We start from the raw sequence: 7,500 nt of genomic DNA, 5'->3' as shown, positions 1-7,500 counted from the left end.
GCTGAGTAGGACATGGTCAGTGACCGTTACCCTGAGACAGCATTTGTCTCAGGGTAACGCCCTTTACCCCTTGACCCCTTGACCCCACGCCTCCATCGGAGAATAGCCCAGGACATTCATACACATATCCTCGTACTAGTGTCTGACAGAGGAGGTTCAGTAAGACATGCCTGACTTGCATTGGCTAAGCTTTAGCTCAGCAGGCGACTACAGTATTGTAGTATTGCTGTTGAATGAACCGACTAAGACTTCAATAGATGGTCAACATCACAACGTGGAACAGAGAACAGAGAGAGGAACAGAGAACATAGAGAGGAACAGAGAACAGAGAGGAGCAGAGAACAGAGAGGAGCAGAGAACAGAGAGGAGCAGAGAACATAGAGAGGAGTAGAGAACAGAGAGAGGAACAGAGAACAGAGAGAGGAGCAGAGAACAGAGAAAGGAACAGAGAACAGAGAGAGGAACAGAGAACAGACAGGAGTAGAGAACAGAGAGGAGCAGAGAACAGAGAGGAGCAGAGAACAGAGAGAGGAACAGAGAACAGAGAGAGGAGCAGAGAACAGAGAGAGGAACAGAGAGAGGAGCAGAGAACAGAGAGAGGAACAGAGAACAGAGAGAGAAACAGAGAACAGAGAGAGGAGCAGAGAACAGAGAGAGGAGCAGAGAACAGAGAGGAGCAGAGAACAGAGAGAGGAGCAGAGAACATAGAGAGAGCAGAGAACAGAGAGAGGAGTAGAGAACATAGAGAGGAGCAGAGAACAGAGAGGAGCAGAGAACAGAGAGGAGCATAGAACATAGAGAGGAGCAGAGAACAGAGAGGAGTAGAGAACAGAGAGGAGCAGAGAACATAGAGAGGAGCAGAGAACAGAGAGAGGAGCAGAGACCAGAGAGAGAGAGCAGAGAACAGAGAGAGGAGTAGAGAACATAGAGAGGAGCAGAGAACAGAGAGGAGCAGAGAACAGAGAGGAGCAGAGAACATAGAGAGGAGCAGAGAAGAGAGAGAGGAGCAGAGAACAGAGAGAGGAGCAGAGAACAGAGAGGAGCAGAGAACAGAGAGAGGAGCAGAGAACAGAGAGAGGAGCAGAGAACAGAGAGAGGAACAGAGAACAGAGAGAGGAGCAGAGAACAGAGAGAGGACCAGGGAACATAGAGAGGAGCAGAGAACAGAGAGAGGAGCAAAGAACAGAGAGAGGAACAGAGAACCGAGAGAGGAGCCGTGAGCATAGAGAGGAGCAGAGAACAGAGAGAGGAGCAGAGAACAGAGAGGAGTAGAGAACAGAGAGGAGCAGAGAACAGAGAGAGGAACAGAGAACAGAGAGAGGAGCAGAGAACAGAGAGAGGAACAGAGAGAGGAGCAGAGAACAGAGAGAGGAACAGAGAACAGAGAGAGAAACAGAGAACAGAGAGAGGAGCAGAGAACAGAGAGAGGAGCAGAGAACAGAGAGGAGCAGAGAACAGAGAGAGGAGCAGAGAACATAGAGAGAGCAGAGAACAGAGAGAGGAGTAGAGAACATAGAGAGGAGCAGAGAACAGAGAGGAGCAGAGAACAGAGAGGAGCATAGAACATAGAGAGGAGCAGAGAACAGAGAGGAGTAGAGAACAGAGAGGAGCAGAGAACATAGAGAGGAGCAGAGAACAGAGAGAGGAGCAGAGACCAGAGAGAGAGAGCAGAGAACAGAGAGAGGAGTAGAGAACATAGAGAGGAGCAGAGAACAGAGAGGAGCAGAGAACAGAGAGGAGCAGAGAACATAGAGAGGAGCAGAGAAGAGAGAGAGGAGCAGAGAACAGAGAGAGGAGCAGAGAACAGAGAGGAGCAGAGAACAGAGAGAGGAGCAGAGAACAGAGAGAGGAGCAGAGAACAGAGAGAGGAACAGAGAACAGAGAGAGGAGCAGAGAACAGAGAGAGGACCAGGGAACATAGAGAGGAGCAGAGAACAGAGAGAGGAGCAAAGAACAGAGAGAGGAACAGAGAACCGAGAGAGGAGCCGTGAGCATAGAGAGGAGCAGAGAACAGAGAGAGGAGCAGAGAACAGAGAGGAGTAGAGAACAGAGAGAGGAACGGAGAACAGAGAGAGGAGTAGAGAACAGAGAGAGGAGCAGAGAACAGAGAGGAGCAGAGAACAGAGAGAGGAGCAAAGAACAGAGAGAGGAAAAGAGAACAGAGAGGAGCAGAGAACAGAGAGAGGTGCAGAGAACAGAGAGAGGTGTAGAGAACAGAGAGGAGCAGAGAACAGAGAGAGGAGCAAAAAACAGAGAGAGGAACAGAGAACAGAGAGGAGCAGAGAACAGAGAGAGGTGTAGAGAACAGAGAGAGGAACAGAGAACAGAGAGGAGCAGAGAACAGAGAGAGGAGCAAAGAACAGAGAGAGGAGCAAAGAACAGAGAGAGGAGCAAAGAACAGAGAGAGGAACAGAGAACAGAGAGGAGCAGAGAACAGAGAGAGGTGTAGAGAACAGAGAGGAGCAGAGAACAGAGAGAGGAGCATAAAACAGAGAGAGGAGTAGAGAACAGAGAGGAGCAGAGACCATAGAGAGGAGAAAGAGAACAGAGAGAGGAGAAAGAGAACAGAGAGAGGAGTAGGGAACAGAGAGAGGAGAAAGAGAACAGAGAGGAGCAGAGAACAGAGAGCGGAGAAAGAGAACAGAGAGAGGAGAAAGAGAACAGAGAGAGGAACAGAACAGAGAGAGGAGAAAGAGAACAGAGAGGAGCAGAGAACAGAGAGAGGAGCAGAGAACAGAGAGGAGCAGAGAACAGAGAGGAGCAGAGAACAGAGAGAGGAACAGAACAGAGAGAGGAGCAGAGAACAGAGAGAGGAACAGAGAACATAGAAGGGAGAAAGAGAACAGAGAGAGGAACAGAGAACAGAGAGAGGAGAAAGAGAACAGAGAGGAGCAGAGAACAGAGAGAGGAGCAGAGAACAGAGAGGAGCAGAGGACAGAGAGGAGCAGAGAACAGAGAGAGGAACAGAACAGAGAGAGGAGCAGAGAACAGAGAGAGGAACAGAGAACAGAGAGAGGAGAAAGAGAACAGAGAGGAGCAGAAAACAGAGAGGAGCAGAGAACAGAGAGAGGAACAGAACAGAGAGAGGAGAAAGAGAGAACCTGAGATGACCTTCATAAAGCAGAAAGACAGAGTCCCCAGTGCACTCCCACTACTAATGAGAAAACATTTAGGAGAGAGAGAGAGAAAGAGCTGTGATGACATGCAGATGTTCTCTTTTCCTTGCTCTAAGAGCGGGTGGTGGGGGGCTTTGTCTCTACGGTAACTGACTCTGGTTGTTTAATGGAAGCCCTGAACTTCCTGTTTCCTGGGTGCCAGCAGCCAAACAGGGGCCAGGGATTTCAGGGGTGGGGTTAGTGTGTTCTATATAGGCTAGGCTCAACTACCACAATGGGCCATGGACACATATAGAGAGGTGAAAGAGAGAGAGAGAGAAGGGAGCTAGAAGAAATAGTTAAAACAGAGAGATGAAGGTTGAGGAGAAAGAGTAGAGAGAAAAGAAGGAGCGAAAGAGGGGAAGGAGAAAGAGAAGAGAGGAGGTTAGAGATAATTGAAAAAGAGAGTGGAAGCCTACACTCCCTGGAGACAGAGACAGTCATGCACTATCTAGTTAGCAATTTTGCTTGTGTACCCAGTCAGGTAGTCACTAAATGGCCACGCTGGGGGAAGGATTACAAGTGGCGATATGATCAGAACTATGAGTATCAAGTACATCAGCTTGGTGTTTTTATAGCATCAGGGTTGGAGTAAGAGGCTAGAGTTGTGGTTTGAGTTCCATGTGTTGCTGGAACACGGCTATAACTGTGATATGCAGTTGTCTCGCGGAACTATTTAAGGATGAATGAACTAAACTGTAAGTCGTTCTGGATAAGAGCGTCTGCTAAATTACTACCATGTAAATGTAAAACGTATACTTCTTTTCAACATGACCATATAGTTACGACCGTTTTGAATCGCTGTGATATTCTCCTGGACGAGTAACACTATCAGACTGTCCCAGACACCTGATTGTGGAATAGTAGTTTTCCAGACCGGGGACTCTGCACTCACATTTTCCTGGGTAGCATTGGGATGCTATTGTTTTACTTAATGAAAACCAGTGCTCAGCTTCTGGGACCCCTTCAGAAGAGAGGACAAGACATTGGCAGACACGTGCACACACACGCAAATACACACACTGAAACATACATACATACATACATGCATGCACGTTGTACATGTGCACCAATGCACACGCTCACACACAAGCAAACACACACGGACACAGTTCCTCTCAGTCTGCCCACACCTCCAGAATATCTGATGCTCTGACTGGATACGGACGGACGGCAGAATGCCTGAAGTCCTGAGTGAGGCAACTTTGTCTCGCTAAAATGTGAATGTTCTTGTGTTTGTGTTTGTGTTTGTGTGTGTGTGTGTGTGTGTGTGTGTGTGTGTGTGTGTGTGTGTGTGTGTGTGTGTGTGTGTGTGTGTGTGTGTGTGTGTGTGTGTGTGTGTGTGTGTGTGTGTGTGTGTGTGTGTGTGTTGTGTGTGTGTGTTTGTGTGTGTGTGTGTGTGTGTGTGTGTGTATGTGTTTGTCCTTCAGCACACCAATGGTTATTTCATAATGCACATATTAATATCACACAGAGCCTCTGGTCACACGCTCAGGTCCCCCTACACACACGCACATGCCACACGTGCACACGTGCACACACACAGACACACACACATACACACACACACACACACAAACACACACACACACACACACACACACACACACACACACACACACACACACACACACACACACACACACACACACACACACACACACACACACACACACAGAGGCAGTGAACAGAGCAGGGCTATTCCTGTCTCTGTAGTTACCAGGGGGAGACTCTGCAAAGATCAAAAATGCCTCCATTTACAGTAGTAACACGACACAAAATATTACTGTAGATGAAATACTAGATGAAATATTACAGTAGATGATATACTAGATGAATCACTACAGTAGATGATATACTAGATGAAATATTACAGTAGATGAAATACTACAGTAGATGATATACTAGATGAAATACTACAGTAGATGATATACTAGATGAAATACTAGGTGAAATATTACCATATATGAAATACTAGGTGAAATATTACCATATATGAAATACTAGATGAAATATTACCATAGATGAAATACTAGGTGAAATATTACAGTAGATGAAATACTATGTGAAATATTACAATTGATGAAATACTACATGAAATATTACAGTAGATGAAATACTAGATAAAACATTACATTAGATGAAATACTAGATGAAATATTACCATAGATGAAATACTAGATGAAATACTAGATGAAATATTACAGTAGATGAAATACTAGATGAAATATTACAATTGATGAAATACTACATGAAATATTACAGTAGATGAAATACTACATGAAATATTACAGTATATGAAATACTACATGAAATACTACATGAAATATTACAGTAGATGGAATACTAGATGAAATACTACATGAAATATTACAATAGATGAAATATTACAATAGATGAAATATTACAATAGATGAAATATTACAATAGATGAAACACTAAATGAAATATTACAGTAGATGAAATACTCAATGAAATATTACAATAGATGAAATACTGGATTAAATTTGACAGTATATGAAATACTAGATTAAATATCACAGTAGATTAAATACTAGATGAAATATTACAAGAGATTCATTACTAGATGAAATGTTACAATATATTAAATTCTATTTGAAAAGTCTGAGTTGGGAACCACAAACATGAATCATATCTAAACTGCGTACACCGAGAGCATCTGTCTGTATGGCTTTGTGTTGGGCTATTGTATGGTGTATGATGAATGGTGTGTGTTTGGTGGGTGGTGTTTGTATGGTGAATGGTGTGTGTGTGTGTGGTGAGGGGTGTGTACCAGTACTAAGCCCAGATAAACAGACAGAGAATGAGCCTTGTCTCACCCCGGCTTACAGACATGTGTTAGTTAACCACAGTGAGCTACATTCATAAAGACAGAGAATGGTTATCAATGGCTTGTTGGCTGCAGGGATGGATTCACATGGCTCTGACTGTGGCTGCCGCTATTCCCTCCCCTGTCTCTCTCTCTCTCTCTCCCTCTCTCCTTACTTGACTCATTCAATCTATCTTGCTCTCTCTTTTCACTCTTTCCCTGGTCTCAGTTGAAAGCTTGTTAGAGTCTCTCTCCTTTTCCTTTCATCCTCTCCCTCCATTCTCTCTCCACCTCTCTCCAACTCTCTCTCCACCTCTCTCTCCATTCTCTCTCTCTCCTTTTCTATCTCCACCTCTCTCCACCTCTCTCTCCACCTCTCTCTCCATTCTCTCTCTCCTTTTCTATCTCCAACTCTCTCCACCTCTCTCTCCACCTCTCTCTCCATTCTCTCTCTCTCCTTCTCTATCTCCACCTCTCTCCACCTCTCTCCATTCTCTCTCTCTCCTTCTCTATCTCCACCTCTCTCTCCATTCTCTCTCTCTCCATTCTCTCTCTCTCCATTCTCTCTCCACCTCTGTCTGTCTGTCTGTCTGTCTGTCTGTCTGTCTGTCTGTCTGTCTGTGGTGTGTGTGTGTGTGTGTGTGTGTGTGTGTGTGTGTGTGTGTGTGTGTGTGTGTGTGTGTGTGTGTGTGTGTGTGTGTGTGTGTGTGTGTGTGTGTGTGTGTGTGTGTGTGTGTGTGTGTGTGTGTGTGTGTGTTCGTGCTCTCGTCTGGTCTAAGGTTGGCAGGCTGTATAGATAAGTTGAGCCAGTAGTTTACTGGGCTCTGAGGGAAAATGTTCTACAGAGCGACTCAAACACTGACCTTGAACACTACAACACTACAACAGACACTCCCCAGCTACCAGGAACATGAGAGAAGGACAGCAACAGACTGGCCCCAGCTACCAGGAACATGAGAGAAGGACAGCAACAGACTGGCCCCAGCTACCAGGGACATGAGAGAAGGACAGCAACAGACACTCCCCAGCTACCAGGAACATGAGAGAAGGACAGCAACAGACTGGCCCCAGCTACCAGGAACATGAGAGAAGGACAGCAACAGACACTCCCCAGCTACCAGGAACATGAGAGAAGGACAGCAACAGACACTCCCCAGCTACCAGGAACATGAGAGAAGGACAGCAACAGACACTCCCCAGCTACCAGGAACATGAGAGAAGGACAGCAACAGACTGGCCCCAGCTACCAGGGACATGAGAGAAGGACAGCAACAGACACTCTCCAGCTACCAGGGACATGAGAGAAGGACAGCAACAGACACTCCCCAGCTACCAGGGACATGAGAGAAGGAGAGCAACAGACACTCTCCAGCTACCAGGGACATGAGAGAAGGACAGCAACAGACTGGCCCCAGCTACCAGGGACATGAGAGAAGGACAGCAACAGACACTCCCCAGCTACCAGGAACATGAGAGAAGGACAGCAACAGACTGGCCCCAGCTACCAGGAACATG

General features: G+C 46.1%; 1 protein-coding gene across 1 annotated transcript in view; it reads right to left on the bottom strand.

Moving 5' to 3' along the window:
- Window positions 1–7,500, bottom strand: part of LOC129813200 (forkhead box protein N3-like) — a 228,440-nt gene that overhangs the window by 218,600 nt on the left and 2,340 nt on the right. The window lies entirely within an intron of this gene.

Source organism: Salvelinus fontinalis, chromosome 16 (genome assembly GCF_029448725.1).
Source record: "Salvelinus fontinalis isolate EN_2023a chromosome 16, ASM2944872v1, whole genome shotgun sequence".
In the NCBI taxonomy this organism is placed as follows: Eukaryota; Metazoa; Chordata; class Actinopteri; order Salmoniformes; family Salmonidae; genus Salvelinus; species Salvelinus fontinalis.
This window is presented reverse-complemented; position numbering and strand designations above follow the sequence as displayed.